At 52.7% G+C, this 16,872-nt stretch overlaps 1 protein-coding gene across 8 annotated transcripts in view; it reads left to right on the top strand.

The window, feature by feature from the left end:
- arap1 (ArfGAP with RhoGAP domain, ankyrin repeat and PH domain 1) overlaps positions 1–16,872 on the top strand; it is a 295,009-nt gene that overhangs the window by 81,383 nt on the left and 196,754 nt on the right. The window contains exon 1 of one of the 8 annotated variants that reach the window (XM_085999759.1): positions 2,604–2,780. The exons of 6 other annotated variants lie outside the window; for them this stretch is intronic. The gene's annotated coding sequence lies outside the window, so the exon portion shown is untranslated. Of the gene's footprint in view, positions 1–2,603; positions 2,781–12,871; positions 13,164–16,872 lie in introns of those variants that run through there. One more of the 8 variants, XM_085999758.1, reaches the window with a different exon arrangement.

The raw sequence follows: 16,872 nt of genomic DNA, 5'->3' as shown, positions 1-16,872 counted from the left end.
TGTCTACCTCGGTCGCGATAAACCGCCTGTCCTCCCAGCTGTACCTCCTGCTTTTGGTTGCTATTGGCCGGCAGTTAGGGATAAGGTTCGCGAATAGCGAAGGCGGCTTTACCTTCAGGGTAGCCAGACCGCACACTGTGAGGGGCGGCTGGGACCCACCGTACTTGAGCGTGATGCTTTGGTGGTTGCACTGGAAATCCAGGCCCAAGATCACGCTCGCACATAGGTTCTTCATGATTAATACTTTAAAATTATCATATACAGTTCCGTTAACGCACAATTGTACCGTGCAGTAACCCAGAATGGTCGATGTCTGGGTTTTGTCAGCCATAGAGATGGTACCCTGAGTAGGGACCACCTTTAGGGAGAGTTGTTGTGCCAGTTCTGGGTGGATAAAGCTCTCCGTGCTTCCACTGTCAATTAAGCATTTAACCCGGCACCCGTTTACCTCGATGTCCACCATTGATCTGGATAGCGGGTGCGGCCTGGTCTGGTCCACTGTGACCGATGCCACTGTAGGGCCCTGATCGATACAAGATGGCGTCCACGCTGTCTGCTCACAAGATGGCGGACCCCACGAGGTCGGGCAAGATGGCGTCCAAGATGGCCGCTCCCACGGCGCACACGCGGCGGTGGCGGGTTTTCCGGCGGTTGGTTTTCCGGCGGGGTTCCCTCTGCACACCTTCCTGAAGTGCCCCTTCTTACCGCACTTAAAGCAGGTGGTGCCTTTCGCCGGGCACAGGTTTCTGGTGTGCTTTGGCTGCCCGCAGAAGTAGCAGTTGGGTCCCTGACGCGTCGCGGCTGTCGTAGGGCTTCTGGGGGGAGAGCGGGGCCCAGCCGGTGTCGGGCTGTCGGGCGGGGAAGATGCCTTCCAAGATGGCGGCGCCCTCGGTGCACACGTGGCGGCGTAGACGGCGCGGGCTGAAGAGTAGGCGTCCGAGTTTCTCTGGGCCACATCCAGGGATCGCGCGGTGTCCGCAGCCTGTTTCAGGTCCAACCCCGTTTTTTCCAGCAGTCTTTGCCGGATGTAAGTGGAGCTGAGGCCTGTGATGAAGGCATCGCGAACAAGCTCGTCAGTGTACACTGCGGCTTTTACATCTCGGCACTTGCAGTCTTTGCCAAGCATTTTCAGGGTGCTTAGGAACTCCTCCACCGATTCCCCAGGTCGCTGTGCGCGGGTGGCGAGCAGGTGCCTAGCATACACCTCATTCGTAGGCTGCTGGTAATGCGCCTTTAAGATGTCGCAGGCGGCCAGGTACGTCTCGGCGTCTTGGATGAGGGGGTAAACCCGGTGGCTTACCCAATTCCGCAGAATTCCGAGTCTCATCCTTGCAGCGTCCGTAGCGTCTTTGACGGCTGCGGAATTGTCCAGGAAGAATTCCATACACTCAAACCAGTGTCCGAAGCGTGCTGATGCGTCCGGAGCATGTTGATCCAAATCCAAACGTTCGGGTTTCAGGAGTTGATCCATAGTGTTGAAAAATAAGTTAATAAAATTGATGTGCCTCAATAATTCCGAGACTCGAAGGTAGCAGAACAAAACAAGGCTTTTATTAACTTAGAACGAAACACGTAAGCGAGAGAGATGTCGTCCTTCTGGAGACTGGGGCTTGACTGAAGCTAGCTTACAAACGGGGCCAGGTATAGGCGGAGCCCTACACACAGCACATTCCAGTATACAATACAGCACATTCCAGTACACAATACAATGAGGTCTGGGGGAAGGGAAATGACACTGAAACCGATCTCAGTCACAGGCAGTGATGAATGGAAATATTTCATCACACCATCAAACACTCCCAGGGCAGGTACAGCACGGGTTAGATACAGAGTAAAGCTCCCTCTACACTGTCCCATCAAACACTCCCAGGGCAGGTACAGCACGGGTTAGATACAGAGTAAAGCTCCCTTTACACAGTCCCCAAAATGAGCCTCTTCACTCAAAATGAGCTTAAAAACAATCATTTAAAAATAATTATAAAGGGTAAATTTCAATCAGTCGAATCCAGATCTGAACACCAAGTCCCGTTCACCCATCACCCCCTGTGCTCGCTGACCTACATTGGCTCCCGGTCCGGCAGCGCCTTGATTTAAAAATTATCAACCTTGTTTTCAAATCCTTCCATAGCCTCGCCCCCCCCCTCCCTTTCTCTGTAACCTCCTCCAGCCCCACAACCCTCCGAGATTTCCGCGCTGCTCCAATTCTGGCCTCTTGCGCATCCCCGATTTTAATCGCGCCACCATTGACGGCCGTGCCTTCAGCTGCCTGGGCCCTGAGCTCTAGAATTCCCTCCCTAAACCTCCCCGCCTCTCTCTCCTTCTTTAAGACGCTCCTTAAAACCCACCTCTTTGACCACCTGTCCTAATATCTCCTTACGTGGCTCGATATCAATTTCTGTCTCATAATCGCTCCTGTGCAGTGCCTTGGGCTATTTTACTACGTTAAAGGCGCTGTATAAATGCAAGGTGGTGGTATTCTTGTTGTGGGCCCACCTTTCCTATGATTCCTTGTTGTGTGCCCCTTTTAAGCCTTGCTCATTACCTGTTGGTGCTCGGGGCTCCGCCCCCTTCCATTGTCTCCCCAGTAAAATACCTGTGTGTCCCTGTGGAACCTGCAGCAGACATACCTGCCTTGCTTTCTTTCTCGGGACGGTTGGACCGGGAGAAAAAGCGATCGTAATCTTCCTCAGAAATCTTCCACCTACCTTGGCAAAAAGGGGGAATAAGATAGCGATCCCGTGAAGAGGGTAGGAGGCGGCTTGGCTGTGTGCCCCTGGCAGGTGAGCTACCTTTAGATGAACAAAGGGAGAGCTGAGTTCAACGGTGCTAACTGGAGCACTGTATCTTTCCCGCAGCTCTCCCCCCCTCACCCCACCCGCTAACCTTGCGACTCCCGTCTCCCATGTGACCTGTGAACCAGAGGCGCTGGGGCTTGGGGTGTGGGGAGGGAGATGCGGGAGGAAGAGGCTGGATTTTGATATAATCTTCATCGAGAGAACCCCGAGTAGGAGAAAAAAAAAACCCTGAAGGGATTGTTAAAGGTTGTTGACGGAGGGGGAGAACGAGGGAGGTGAGGCATCCCACGGTTTGTAAGTTTTGGGAAGGGATGAGTTACGAGGCAGTGCGATGAGTCTCCGCCCTCGCCTCAGCTCATCCGCTGCTGAAACCGTCATCCATGCCTTTGTTACCTCCAAACTCGACTATTCCCATCACTCTCCGGGCCGGCCTCCCACATTCCACCCTCTGTAAACATGAACTCATCCAGAACTCTGCTGCCTATGGCCTAACTCGCACCAAGTCCCGTTCACCCATCGTCCCCGTGCTCGCTGACCTACATTGGTTCCTGGTCTGGTAAGACCTCAAATTTAAAATTCTCATCCTCGTTTTCAAATCCCTCCATGGTCTCGCCGCCCCCTCCCTATCTCTGTAACCTCCTCCAGCCCCACAAGCCCCCCGAGATCTCTGCGCTCCTCCAATTCTGCCCTCTTGGGCATCCCCGATTGTAATTGCTCCACCATTGGCGGCCGTGCCTTCAGCTGCCTGGGCCTAAACCTCTCCGCCTCTTTCTCCTCCTTTTAAGATGCTCCTTAAAACCTCCCTCTTTGACCAAGCTTTTGGTCACCTGCCCTAATATCTCCTTCTGTGGCTCGGTGTGGAATTTTGTTTGTTATCGCTCCTATGAAGCGCCCTGGGACATTTTACTGTATTAAAGGCGCTGTATAGATACAAGCTGTTGTTTTTGACTCAATTCCAACACACCGAGGATTAAGGAGGGAGAGTCGTAGGCGAGGAAATTGAGGAGGAACAAGCGGCCAAAGTTCAGAGTCAGGGACTGTGGGCGTCGCGGGAAAGGCCAGCATTTATTGACCGTCCCTAATTGCACTCGAGTGTCTCGCTGGGCCATTTCAGAGGGGCAGTTAAGATTCAACCACATTGCTGTGGGACTGGAGTCACATATCGGCCAGACCGGGTAAGGGCGGCAGATTTCCTTCCCTAAAGGACATTAGCGAACCAGATGGGTTTTTACAATTACCGATCACCATTACGGATACTAGCATTTTCCAGATTTATTTAATTAACTGAATTTAAATTCCCCAGCTGCCGTGGTGGAATTTGAACTCCCGTCTCCGGATCAATCGTGTAATGTATGTACCTTTAAGGGGAGAACTACTTTTTACAGCTCCTGTGTACTGTAGTACCGGCAGTGACCACACCTGTATATAAACCCTGAGTAGTGATCTGTACAGTTAGTTCTAGAGTAACCCTCATTCAGTAAACACCTGTTGAATCGTTCCCTGCAGTCTGTTGTCTGATTATTGAAGGACACAACATTAAGATACACAGATCTAACAAATAGTCTAGGCCTCAAGATTACAAGTCAGCAACTACAACAACTTGTATTTATATAGCGCCTTTAACGTAGTAAAGCGTCCCAAGTCAGTAACATTACCGTTCCCTCGTACTACTAGCCCTAGTAGTGTTAATAAAAGAGAGAGAGAGAGAGAGAGAGACGAGGAAGGTTGAGACTGGAGATGAGAGAGGTTACAATCAGGTTCACAGAATCTTACGGCAGAGAAGGAGGCTATTTGGCCCATCGTGCTTGGACCGTCTCTTTGAAAGAGCTCTCCATCCTAGTGCGGGCGGGAACAGAACTAGAGGCCATCAATATAAGACAGCCACTAATAAATCCAACAGGGAACTCAGGAGAAACCTCTTTACCCAGAGAGTGGTGAGAATGTGGAACTCGCTGCCACAGGGAGTGGTTGAGGCGAATCGCATAGACGCATTTAATGGGAAGCTGGATAAGCACAGGAGGGAGAAAGGAATAGAAGGATACGTTGATAGGGTGAGATGAAGAGGGGCGGGAGGAGGCTCGCGTGGAGCAGAAACACCGGCACGGACCAGTTGTGCCGAATGGCCTGTTTCTGTGCTGTAAAAACTTGTAATCCAATTAGTCCCACTCCCCCCTGTTCTTTCTCCGTAGCCCTGCACATTTCTCCTTTTCAAGTATTTATCCAATTCCCCTTTTGAAAGTTATTATTGAATCTGCTCCCACCGCCCTTTTCGGTAGCGCAGTCCAGGTCACAACAACTCGCTGCGTGAAAACAAATTCTCCTCGTCTCCCCTCTGGCTAGCAGCAGCAGAAGTCTTTGCAGACTGAGGTAGGAGTGGGATTCAGATATATCGCCGTCTTATTCCCGCGGGTGGCAGAAGGATATCGCTGCTCTGGTGAATCAATTGGGGAAGTACATGAAACACAAAAAGTTAACATGCGGGCACAGCAAGTAATCAGGAGGGCAAATGGAGTGTTGGCCTTTATTGCAAGGGGAATGGAGTATAAAAGTAGGGAAGTCCTGCTACAACTGTACAGGGCGTTGGTGAGACCACACCTGGAGTACTGCGTACAGTTTTGGTCTCCTTATTTAAGGAGGGATATACTTGCATTGGAGGCAGTTCAGAGAAGGTTCATGAGGTTGATTCCTGGGATGAAGGGGTTGTCTTATGAAGAAAGGTTGAGCAGGTTGGGCCTATACTCATTGGAGTTTAGAAGAATGAGAGGGGATCTTATTGAAAGATATAAGATTCTGAGGGGGCTCCACAGGGTAGATGCAGAGAGGATGTTTCCCCTCGTGGGGGAATCTAGAACTAGGGGGCATAGTTTCAGAATAAGGGGTCGCCCATTTAAATCGGAGATGAGGAAGAATTCCTTCTCTCTGAGGGTCGTGAATCTTTGGAATTCTCTTCCCCAGAGAGCTGTGGAGGCGGAGTCATTGAATATATTCAAGGTGGAGATAGACAGATTTTTGAACGATAAGGGAGTCGAGGGTTATGGGGAGCGGGCAGGGAAGTGGAGTTGAGGTTGAAGATCAGATCAGCCATGATCTTGAATGGCGGAGCAGGCTCGAGGGGCCGAATGGCCGACTCCTGCTCCTATTTCTTGTTCTTATGAATTGTCTCAGCTGTTGTTGCTGTCCATCGATGTGACACGACAGCAATATCCCTTCAGCGAGTGCGTCTGTGTCGGATGCAATGAGATGGTCTGTGATGCTGGAAATGTATTTTCTTTTAAAAAAGCGAGAATTCTCTCTTGGTTTCTCCCCTTGCTGGGGTACGGGTCTGACGGGCGCCGGTCACCCGCTTACTACCTCACCCCAATTGCCACAGTTCACATGTGGGCGCAGAGAGGTGGGGGGTGGGGGGGTGGGGGAGAGGATGGGTTGGAGCTGAGCTCTGTCTTGTCCCCACCCGACATCCTGCGCACTTTAGAGCTCCCATTTATTTATCCCTCGACCAACAGCATAAAAATAACAGATGATCGGGTCATTAACACATTGCTGTTTGTGGGATCCTGTTGTGCATAAATTAGCTGCTGCGTTTCCCACATTACAACAGTGACTCCACTTCAGAAAGTACTTCATTGGATGTAAAGCGCTTTGGGACGTCCTGATTTGCATTTATATAGCACCTTTCACAACCTCAGGTCGTCCCAATGATACAAAGTTCGGTGGGAAAATAAGCTGTGAGGACACAGAGGCTGCAGAGAGATATGGACAGGTTGGCTGAGTCGGCACGAACATGGCAGATGGAATACAATGTGGGGAAGTGAGAAGTTATCCACTTTGGTAGGAAAATCAAAATAGCAGAATATTCTTTGAATGGTGAGAGATTGGGAAATGTTTGCATTCAGAGGGACCTGGGTGTCCTTGTACACGAATCACAGAAAGTTAACATGTAGGTACAGCAAACAATTAGGAAAGCAAATGGTATGTTAGCTTTTGGTACAAAGGGATTAGAGTATAAGAGTAAAGACATCTTACTGCAATTATATAGGGCCCCGGTGAGACCACACCTGGAGTACGGTGTACAGTTTTGGTCTCCTTACCTAAGGAAAGACTTACTTTCCTTAGAGGGAGTGCAACGAAGGTTCACCAGACTGGTTCCTGGGATGGGGGGATTGTCCTATGAGGAGAGATTGAGTAGATGAGGCCTATATTCTCTAGAGTTTAGAAGAATGAGAGGTGATCTCATTGAAACATGTAAAATTCTTAAGGGGCTTGACAGGGTTAATGCTGGGAAAATGTTTCCCCCTGGCTGGAGAATCTAGAACCAGGGGTCACAGTCTCAGAATAAGGGGTCGGCCATTTAGGACTGAGACGAGGAGAAATTTCTTCACTCAGAGGGTGGTGAATCTTTGGAATTCTCTACCCCAGAGGGCTGTGGAGGCTCAGTCGTTGAGAATATTCAAGACAGAGGTCGATAAATTTTGGGGAATTAAGGGATATGGGGATAGTGCGGGAAGGTGGAGTTGAGGTCGAAGATCAGCCATGATCTTATTGAATGGTGGAGCAGGCTCGAGGGGCCGAATGGCCGACTCCTGCTCCTGATTCTTACGTTCTAATGCCTGACAAACCGGATCTTTTTGAAGAGGTGACTAAAGCAGTGGACAGGGGAATGTCTATGGATGTTATTTTTATGGACTTCCAGAGGCATTTGTTAAAGTCCCATACAAGAGACTGTTAACTAAAGTTGAATCTCATGCAATTGAGGGCAGATTATTGAGCTGGTTAGGAGATTGGCTGAGCGTCAGGAGACGGAGAGTAGGGATAATGGGCAGGTATTCCAATTGGCAGGATGTGACTAGTGGTGTCCCACAGGGAGCTGTGTTGGGGTCTCAACTATTCACAGTATTTATTAACGACTTAGATGATGGGATAGAGAGCCACATATCCAAGTTTACCAATGACACAAAGGTAGGCGGCATTGTAGGCAGTGTAGATAAAAGCCTAAAATTACAGAGGGATATCGACAGATTAAATGAATGGGCAAAACTGGCAAATGGATTTCAATGTAGGCAAATGTGAGGTCATCCACTTTGGACCTAAAAAGGATCGAACAGGGTACTTTCTAAATGGTGAGAGGCTAGAAACAGTGGAGGTCCGAAGAGACTTGGGGGTCCAGGTACATCGATCATTAAAATGTCATGAACAGGTACAGAAAATAATCAAAGGCTAATGGGATGCTGGCCTTTATATCTCGAGGACTAGAGTACAAGGGGGTAGAAGTTATGCTGCAGCTGTACAAACCCTGGTTAGACCACACCTGGAGCACTGGGAGCAGTTCTGGGCACCACACCTTAGGAAGGATATATTGGCCTTGGAGGGAGGGCAGCGTAGGTTTACCAGAATGATACACGGACTCCAAGGGTTAAATTACGCAGAGAGATTTCACAAACTAGGGTTGTATTCCCTGGAATTTAGAAGAATAAGGGGTCGAAGTTATTAAGGGGAACAGATAGGGTAGATAGAGAGAAACTATTTCCGCTGGTTGGGGAGTCTAGGACTAGGGGCATCGTCTAAAAGTCAGAGCCAGGCCAATCAGGAGTGAAATTAGGAAACACTTCTACACACAAAGAGTGGGAGAAGTTTGGAACTCTCTTCCGCAAACGGCAATTGATGTTGGATCAATTGTTAATTTTAAATCTGAGATTAATAGATTTTTGTTAACCAAATGTATTAAGGGATATGGGGCAAAGGCGGGTAGATGGAGTTAGGTCGCAGATCAGCCATGATCTCATTGAATGGCGGAACAGGCTCGAGGGGCTGAATGGCCTCCTCCTGTTCCTATGAGCAGGGTTTATTTATCCTGTCACTGGTTGCTCTGTGCTGGGTGAGCTGGCCTCAATCAGGGGGGGTCCCCCAACTGTCCTTGACACGCCTGCACTGGGCAAGTGGGAAAATCGGCCAGGATTCCCGCTCCCGATCTCTGCGGTCACGGCTGCCGGAGGTTGATTGATAGGCTTGTGGTGACATCCATGGTTCGCAACGCAGGAGCAGGAGGAGGCCGTTCAGCCTCTCGAGCCTGCTCCGCCATTCACTGAGATCACGGCTGATCTGCACCTCAACTCCATCTCCCCGCCTTCCCTTCATATCCCTCGATACCCCTTACCCAACAAAAATCGAGCGATCTCAATCTTGCAAGCTCCAATTGACCCTCAGCATCCACAGCCTTTTGCGGGGAGAGAGTTCCAGATTTCCACTACCCTTTGTGTGAAGAAGTGCTTCCCGACATCACCCCTGAACGGCCTGGCTCTAAGGTTATGCCCCCTTGTTCTTGACTCCCCCCACCAGAGGAAATGGTTATTCTGTGGGAGCTTGCTGTGCGCAAATTGGCTGCGGCGTTTCCTACATTACCACAGTGACTACACTTCAAAAGTACTTCATTGGCTGTAAAGCGCTTTGGGACGTCCTGAGGTTGTGAAAGGCGCTATAGAAATACAAGTCTTTCTTTTATCCTATCGAATACTTTTACCATTTTGAACATCTCAATCAGATCATCCCTTAATATTCTAAACTCAAGGGATTACAAAGCAAGTTTGTGTAACCTGTCCTTGTAATTTAACCCTCTCAGCCCCGGTATTGTTCTGACGAGTTTGCTGGCATACATAGAAACATAGAAGATAGGAGCAGGAGTAGGCCATTCGGCCCCTCGAGCCTGCTCCACCATTTAATGAGATCATGGCTGATCATCCAAATTCAGTACCCTGTCCCTGCCTTCTCCCCATATCCCTTGATCCCTTTAGCCTTAAGGAATATATCCCACTCCTTCTTGAATATATTTAATGAATTGGCCTCAACTGCCTTGTGTGGTAGAGAATTCCATAGGTTCACCACTCTCTGGGTGAAGAAATTCCTCCTCATCTCAGTCCTAAATGGCTTACCCCCTATCCTTAGACTATGACCCCTAGTTCTGGACTCCCCGACCATCGGGAACATCCTTCCTGCATCTAGTCTGTCTAGTCCTGTTAGAATTTTATAAGTTTCAATGAGATCCCCTCTCATTCTTCTAAACTCCAGCGAATATAAGCCCAGTCGACCCAATCTCTCCTCATACGTCATTCCTGACATCCCAGGTATCAGCCTGGTTCTTCAGGTTTGACTGGTTGTTTCTCAATACTCTGACTGCACGGGATCCCGAATTAATCCCAGCGAGCTGATGCTTTAGGAATGGGTGGGTGAGGGTGGGGGGCTGGGTGGGGGGTGCAGTTGGAACGAGCTATTCTCATTCTTCTCCAGGTATCAAACCCATCACAGACCAACAATTTGATAAATCGCTGACCGCCATTGTTCGCCGAATTGAGGAAGGCGAGAGAGCCACCAAGGTTAGAAAGAGTGGGAGAGAAATTTGGCTAAACCAAGAACTCGGCGACACCCAGTTTGGAATTTTAAGAAGCCTGGTGATGGGGAAGTCTGAGAAGTGTCAGCCATGGCTCAGTGGGTGGCACTCTCGCCTCTGAGTCAGATGTGGGTTCGAGTCCCACTCCAGGGACTTGAGCACAAAAATCTCGGCTGACACTCCCAGTGCAGTACTGAGGGAGCGCCGCACTGTCGGAGGGGCAGTACTGAGGGAGCGCCGCACTGTCGGAGGGGCAGTACTGAGGGAGCGCCGCACTGTCGGAGGGGCAGTACTGAGGGAGCGCCGCACTGTCGGAGGGGCGGTACTGAGGGAGCGCTGCACTGTCGGAGGGGCGGTACTGAGGGAGCGCCGCACTGTCGGAGGGGCAGTACTGAGGGAGCGCCGCACTGTCGGAGGGGCAGTACTGAGGGAGCGCCGCACTGTCGGAGGGGCAGTACTGAGGGAGCGCCGCACTGTCGGAGGGGCGGTACTGAGGGAGCGCTGCACTGTCGGAGGGGCGGTACTGAGGGAGCGCCGCACTGTCGAAGGGGCAGTACTGAGGGAGCGCTGCACTGTCGGAGGGGCGGTACTGAGGGAGCGCCGCACTGTCGAAGGGGCGGTACTGAGGGAGCGCCGCACTGTCGGAGGGGCAGTACTGAGGGAGCGCCGCACTGTCGGAGGTGCCGTCTTTTGGATGAGACATTAAACCGAGGCCCCGTCTGCCCTCTGAGGTGGACGTGAAAGATCTCATGTCACTATTTCAAAGAAGAGCAGGGGAGTTCTCCCCGGTGTCCTGGGGCCAATATTTATCCCTCAATCAACATCACTAAAACAGATGATCTGGTCATTATCACATTGCTGTTTGTGGGAGCTTGCTGTGCGCAAATTGTCTGCCGCGTTTCCTACATTACAACAGCGACTACACTTCAAAAAAGTACTTCATTGGCTGTAAAGCACTTTGGGACGTCCTGAGGTTGTGAAAAGCGCTGGAGAAATACAAGTCTTTCTATCTTTTCTCTTTAAGCTTCAAACACCCCTCCTATACCTGTTTTGAAGACGTGACTCATCTCGTCCTCTCTACTGATTCTCCTCAAGGAGCTCAAAGCTCCTCACCTCCCTCCAAAAGAAAGACTTGCATTTATACAGCGTCTTTCATGACCTTGGGACGTCCCAAAGCGCTGTACACTTCAAAAAGTACTTCATTGGCTGTAGTCACTGTTGGAATGTAGGAAACGCGGCGGAGAATTCAGCACCTCCCACAAACATTAATGAGATAATGACCAGAATATCTGTTTTAGTGATGTTGATTGAGGGATAAATATTGGCCCAGGAAACCGGGGCAAACTCTCCTGCTCTTCTTCGAAATAGTGCCATGGGATCTTTTACATCTACCCAAGAGGGCAGATGGAGCCTCGGTTTAAAATTTTATCCGCGAGCTGGCACCTCCGACAGTGCAGCGCTCCCTCAGTACTGTCCCTCCGACAGTGTAGCACTCCCTCAGTACTGTCCCTCCGACAGTGTAGCACTCCCTCAGTACTGTCCCTCCGACAGTGCGGCGCTCCCTCAGTACTGCCCCTCTGACAGTGCGGCGCTCCCTCAGTACTGCCCCTCTGACAGTGTGGCGCTCCCTCAGTACTGCCCTTCCGACAGTGCGGCGCTCCCTCAGTACTGCCCCTCCGACACTGCGGCGCTCCAACAGTGCGGCACTCCCTCAATACTGCCCCTCCGACAGTGCGGCGCTCCCTCAGTACTGCCCCTCCGACAGTGCGGCGCTCCCTCAGTACTGCCCCTCCGACAGTGCGGCACTCCCTCAGTACTGCCCCTCCGACAGTGCGGGACTCCCTCAGTACTGCCCTCCGACAGTGCGGCGCTCCCTCAGTACTGCCCCTCCGACAGTGCGGGGCTCCCTCAGTACTGCCCCTCCGACAGTGCGGGGCTCCCTCAGTACTGCCCCTCCGACAGTGCGGCGCTCCCTCAGTACTGCCCCTCCGACAGTGCGGCGCTCCCTCAGTACTGTCCCTCTGACAGTGCGGCGCTCCCTCAGTACTGCCCCTCCGACAGTGCGGCGCTCCCTCAGTACTGCCCCTCCGACAGTGCGGCGCTCCCTCAGTACTGCCCCTCCGACAGTGCGGCGCTCCCTCATTACTGACCCTCCGATAGTGCGGCGCTCCCTCAGTACTGCCCCTCCGACAGTGCGGCGCTCCCTCATTACTGACCCTCCGACAGTGCGGCGCTCCCTCAGTACTGTCCCTCCGACAGTGCGGCGCTCCCTCAGTACTGCCCCTCCGACAGTGCGGGGCTCCCTCAGTACTGCACTGGGTGGGTCGGTCTGGATTATGGAGTGGAGGAAGGGATCGAGGACAACAATTGTATGAATTAAATAGAGAGGTGTGTGTGTGTGTGTGCGAGCGAGAGGAAGGATGAAGAGGAAGTCTGTGAAGCGCCTTGGGATGTTTTAATGTGTTACAGGCGCTGTATAAATGCAAGTTGTTAAAGGCACTTTAAAAAAAAACTGCTGGTACGTTCTTGCCGTAAAGTCACTCTCCCCCTCCCCCACAATCTAGCTTTTAGACGTGGATGAAAATAAATGTCACGCCCCTTGCAGCCGAGAACCCAGTGACGTGCGGTGAGACTTGCAAGCTGGGGTGTGGAGGGTTAACAGCCTGCCTGCAGGAAGTTAGTTTGAGCTGCTCCACCCTCCGCCGCCCCCCCCAACCCCAGCTTCCCGGCAAGCAGAAAATACCAACCAGGAAGTTGCGATGCTTTTTTGGCAATTACTGAGAGGCAGGTTGACAATAAACAAACGAGCAGACTGGGGGTTTGTTCCTTCTGCTGGTTTCTCCGAGTGGAACCGGAGAACAATCGGATGATTTTCACGGAGCCAGGGTTATGAGCTGAGACGAAGAGCTGTTTGGCCATTCGGACTGACTGACTGAACACACACACAAACACACACAAGGGAAGCTCGAGTTTGCTAGCGGTAATTTGAGGTACGTTTCCACTTGGTGGCCAAGGTATTCGCGCAAGGAGCTGACTAGCGAGGAGAGCCGGGTTAGCACTTGACTGCCCTCCCACCCCTCTCCCTTCAATGCTCCCTCTGTTCTCTGGGGTAGTTCGGTGTGACTGTCAGGGAATTAATCGTCCGCCCGACTCAGTCCTGCTCTTTTTAATTCTTTCCAGCCTCTGGGTTTGCAGAACCTGATCCTGATGTCTCCAACCCCCAACCCCCCAGCTTCCAGTTCTGCTCCAAGCTGTGAAACGCCAACTCAGCAGAGACTGGGATCACACGTGGGATCCTGCTGTTCTGGCAATGTGGCTCGACAGGGAGACAGAGACTCCAGCCTAGAAAGTGGTCCTGGGCGGTGACACTAATCGGGCGTTATCGAATCGGCCGCCCGTTATACACACGGCGCCTGATATTTAATTCCATTAACTGCAGCGGAACTGAATGCCGAGCGCTGCTTATAACCAGTGGCCGATCCCATACCGCCCGGTCTGTCCCGCCGCCCGGTCTGCCCCGCCGCCCGGTCTGCCCCGCCGCCCGGGAACACTTTCTAGGCCTCCATCTTTAAAAGCGGACCCTCATGGTGAGACTCCCCTTTTTATTGGGGGTCCGATGGTGAGGCTCCCCTTTTATTGGGGGTCCGATGGTGAGGCTCCCCTTTTATTGGGGGTCCGATGGTGAGACTCCCCTTTTATTGGGGGTCCGATGCGGAGACTCTCCTTTTATTGGGGGTCCGATGGTGAGACTCCCCTTTTATTGGGGTCCGATGGTGAGACTCCCCTTTTATAGGGGGTCCGATGGGGAGACTCCCCCTTTATTGGGGGTCCGAAGGTGAGACTCCCCCTTTATTGGGGGTCCAATGGTGAGACTCCCCCTTTATTGGGGGCCCGATGGTGAGACTCCCCTTTTATTGGGGGTCCGATGGTGAGACTCCCCCCCTTTATTGGGGGTCCAATGGTGAGACTCCCCCTTTATTGGGGGTCCGATGGTGAGACTCCCCCTTTATTGGGGGTCCGATGGTGAGACTCCCCCTTTATTGGGGGTCCGATGGTGAGACTCCCCCTTTATTGGGGGCTCGATGGTGAGACTCCCCCTTTATTGGGGGCTCGATGGTGAGACTCCCCCTTTATTGGGGGCTCGATGGTGAGACTCCCCCTTTATTGGGGGTCCGATGGTGAGACTCCCCCTTTATTGGGGGTCCGATGGTGAGATTCCCCCTTTTTATTGGGGGTCCGACGGTGAGACTCCCCTTTTATTGGGGGTCTGATGGTGAGATTCCCCCTTTTTATTGGGGGTCCGACGGTGAGACTCCCCTTTTATTGGGGGTCTGATGGTGAGACTCCCCTTTTATTGGGGGTCCGATGGTGAGACTCCCCCTTTATTGGGGGTCCGATGGTGAGACTCCCCATTTATTGGGGTCCGATGGTGAGACTCCCCCTTTATTGGGGGTCCAATGGTGAGACTCCCCCTTTATTGGGGGTCCGATGGTGAGACTCCCCCTTTATTGGGGGTCCGATGGTGAGACTCCCCCTTTATTGGGGGTCCGATGGTGAGACCCCCCCCTTTATTGGGGGTCCGATGGTGAGACTCCCCTTTTATTGGGGGTCCGATAGTGAGACTCCCCCTTTATTGGGGGTCCGATGGTGAGACTTCCCCTTTTGCATCCAAAGGGTGGTCAAGTTGTGGAGTACATGACCGCGACAGACATTGATGCAGACAATATGAATGGGACTTCCTGCACAAGGGTCCTCCTCTTTGGGGGTCGCGCTCCTTCCATAGCTTGGAACCCGACCCCCTGCTGGACCAACATGTCCCTCCTGGTGGGGCAGAAGCTTTACAGGTCAGAGGGGGAAATCCCAGAGTTGGTAAGGAACTAGCATCTCCCCGCCATCATCAGAGAGGTTCTGTGCTCATTCTGGCCCTTGCCCAATGTCCGGTTTCTTGCCTTGACATCCTCGCAATGATGCCCAGCTCGCCCCACTGTTCTGTTGTGTTCTACTCCTTGCACTCTCACCTCTGAGTCAGAAGGTTGTGGGTTCAAGTCCCACTCCAGAGACTTGAGCACATAATCTAGGCCGACTCTTCCAGTGGAGTACTGAGGGAGCTCTGCACTGTCGGAGGGGCAGTACTGAGGGAGCTCTGCACTGTCGGAGGGGCAGTACTGAGGGAGCGCCGCACTGTCGGAGGGGCAGTACTGAGGGAGCGCTGCACTGTCGGAGGGGCAGTACTGAGGGAGCGCCGCACTGTTGGAGGGGCAGTACTGAGGGAGTGCTGCACTGTCGGAGGGGCAGTACTGAGGGAGCTCTGCACTGTCGGAGGGGCAGTACTGAGGGAGCTCTGCACTGTCGGAGGGGCAGTACTGAGGGAGCGCCGCACTGTCGGAGGGTCAGTACTGAGGGAGCGCCGCACTGTCGGAGGGGCAGTACTGAGGGAGCGCCGCACTGTCGGGGGGCAGTACTGAGGGAACTCTGCACTGTTGGAAGGGCAGTACTGAGGGAGTGCTGCACTGTCGGAGGGGCAGTACTGAGGGAGCGCCGCACTGTCGGAGGGGCAGTACTGAGGGAACTCTGCACTGTTGGAAGGGCAGTACTGAGGGAGCGCCGCACTGTCGGAGGGGCCGTACTGAGGGAGCGCTGCACTGTCAAGAGGGGTAGTACTGAGGGAGCGCTGCACTGTGGGAGGGCAGTACTGAGGGAGCGCCGCAGCGTCGGAGGGGCAGTACTGAGGGAACTCTGCACTGTTGGAGGGGCAGTACTGAGGGAGTGCTGCACTGTCAAGAGGGGCAGTACTGAGGGAGCGCCGCACTGTCGGAGGGGCAGTACTGAGTGAGCGCTGCACTGTCAGAGGGGCAGTACTGAGGGAGTGCCGCACTGTCGGAGGGGCAGTACTGAGGGAGCGCTGCACTGTCGGAGCAGCAGTACTGAGGGAGTGCTGCACTGTCGGAGGTGCCGCCTTTCAGATGAGATGTTAAACCGAGGCCCTGTCTGCTCTCTCAGGTGGATGTAAAAGATCCCATGGCCACTATTTGAAGAAGAGCAGGGGGAGTTCTCCGTGGTGTCCTGGGGCCAATATTTATCCCACAATCAGTGTCAAAAAAACAGATTTTCTGGCCATTATCACATTGTTTGTGGGAGCTTGCTGTGCGCAAATTGGTTGCTGCGTTTCCCACATTACAACAGCGACTACACTTCAAAAAGTACTTCATTGGCTGTAAAGCGCTTTGGGACATCCTGAGGTTGTGAAAGACGCTACAGAAAGGCGAGTTTTTCTTTCTTTGCTCTGTAACCGTCAACCCTGCCTCTCCTCCAACCTCCTGTTATGCCCAGGCCCAACCTCTTCTCCTGCCCTGTCTCTGTGTCTGGGGCTCATTCTCCTCTCTAATCCTGTGCCATGACATCTGGGCTCCGTCTCCTCTCGCGTCTGCTATCCACGATGACCAATGTTCCCGTAAAGCCGCGCGGCGGACCCGAGGACCCGCACAGGCCGCTCAGCGGCTTTTAAATGGATTAAGCCGCGCAGGCGTGGAAATACAAACGGGCCGCGCAGCCCGTTAAAGGGACCACGCACCCCCACCCCAAAAAACAATTAGCGGCAACATTGATGATGGCCGCGATCAGCCCCAGCTCCCAGGTCCTGCCTCCTGCTGCCTTGGAACTGAGCTCCCGACCCTCAGCCTCGCAGTTGGTGTCTCGGGC

The sequence above is a fragment of the Somniosus microcephalus genome, chromosome 10, assembly GCF_052327205.1.
Source record: "Somniosus microcephalus isolate GS21.2 chromosome 10, FLI_Smic_1.0, whole genome shotgun sequence".
Lineage (NCBI taxonomy): Eukaryota > Metazoa > Chordata > Chondrichthyes > Squaliformes > Somniosidae > Somniosus > Somniosus microcephalus.
This window is presented reverse-complemented; position numbering and strand designations above follow the sequence as displayed.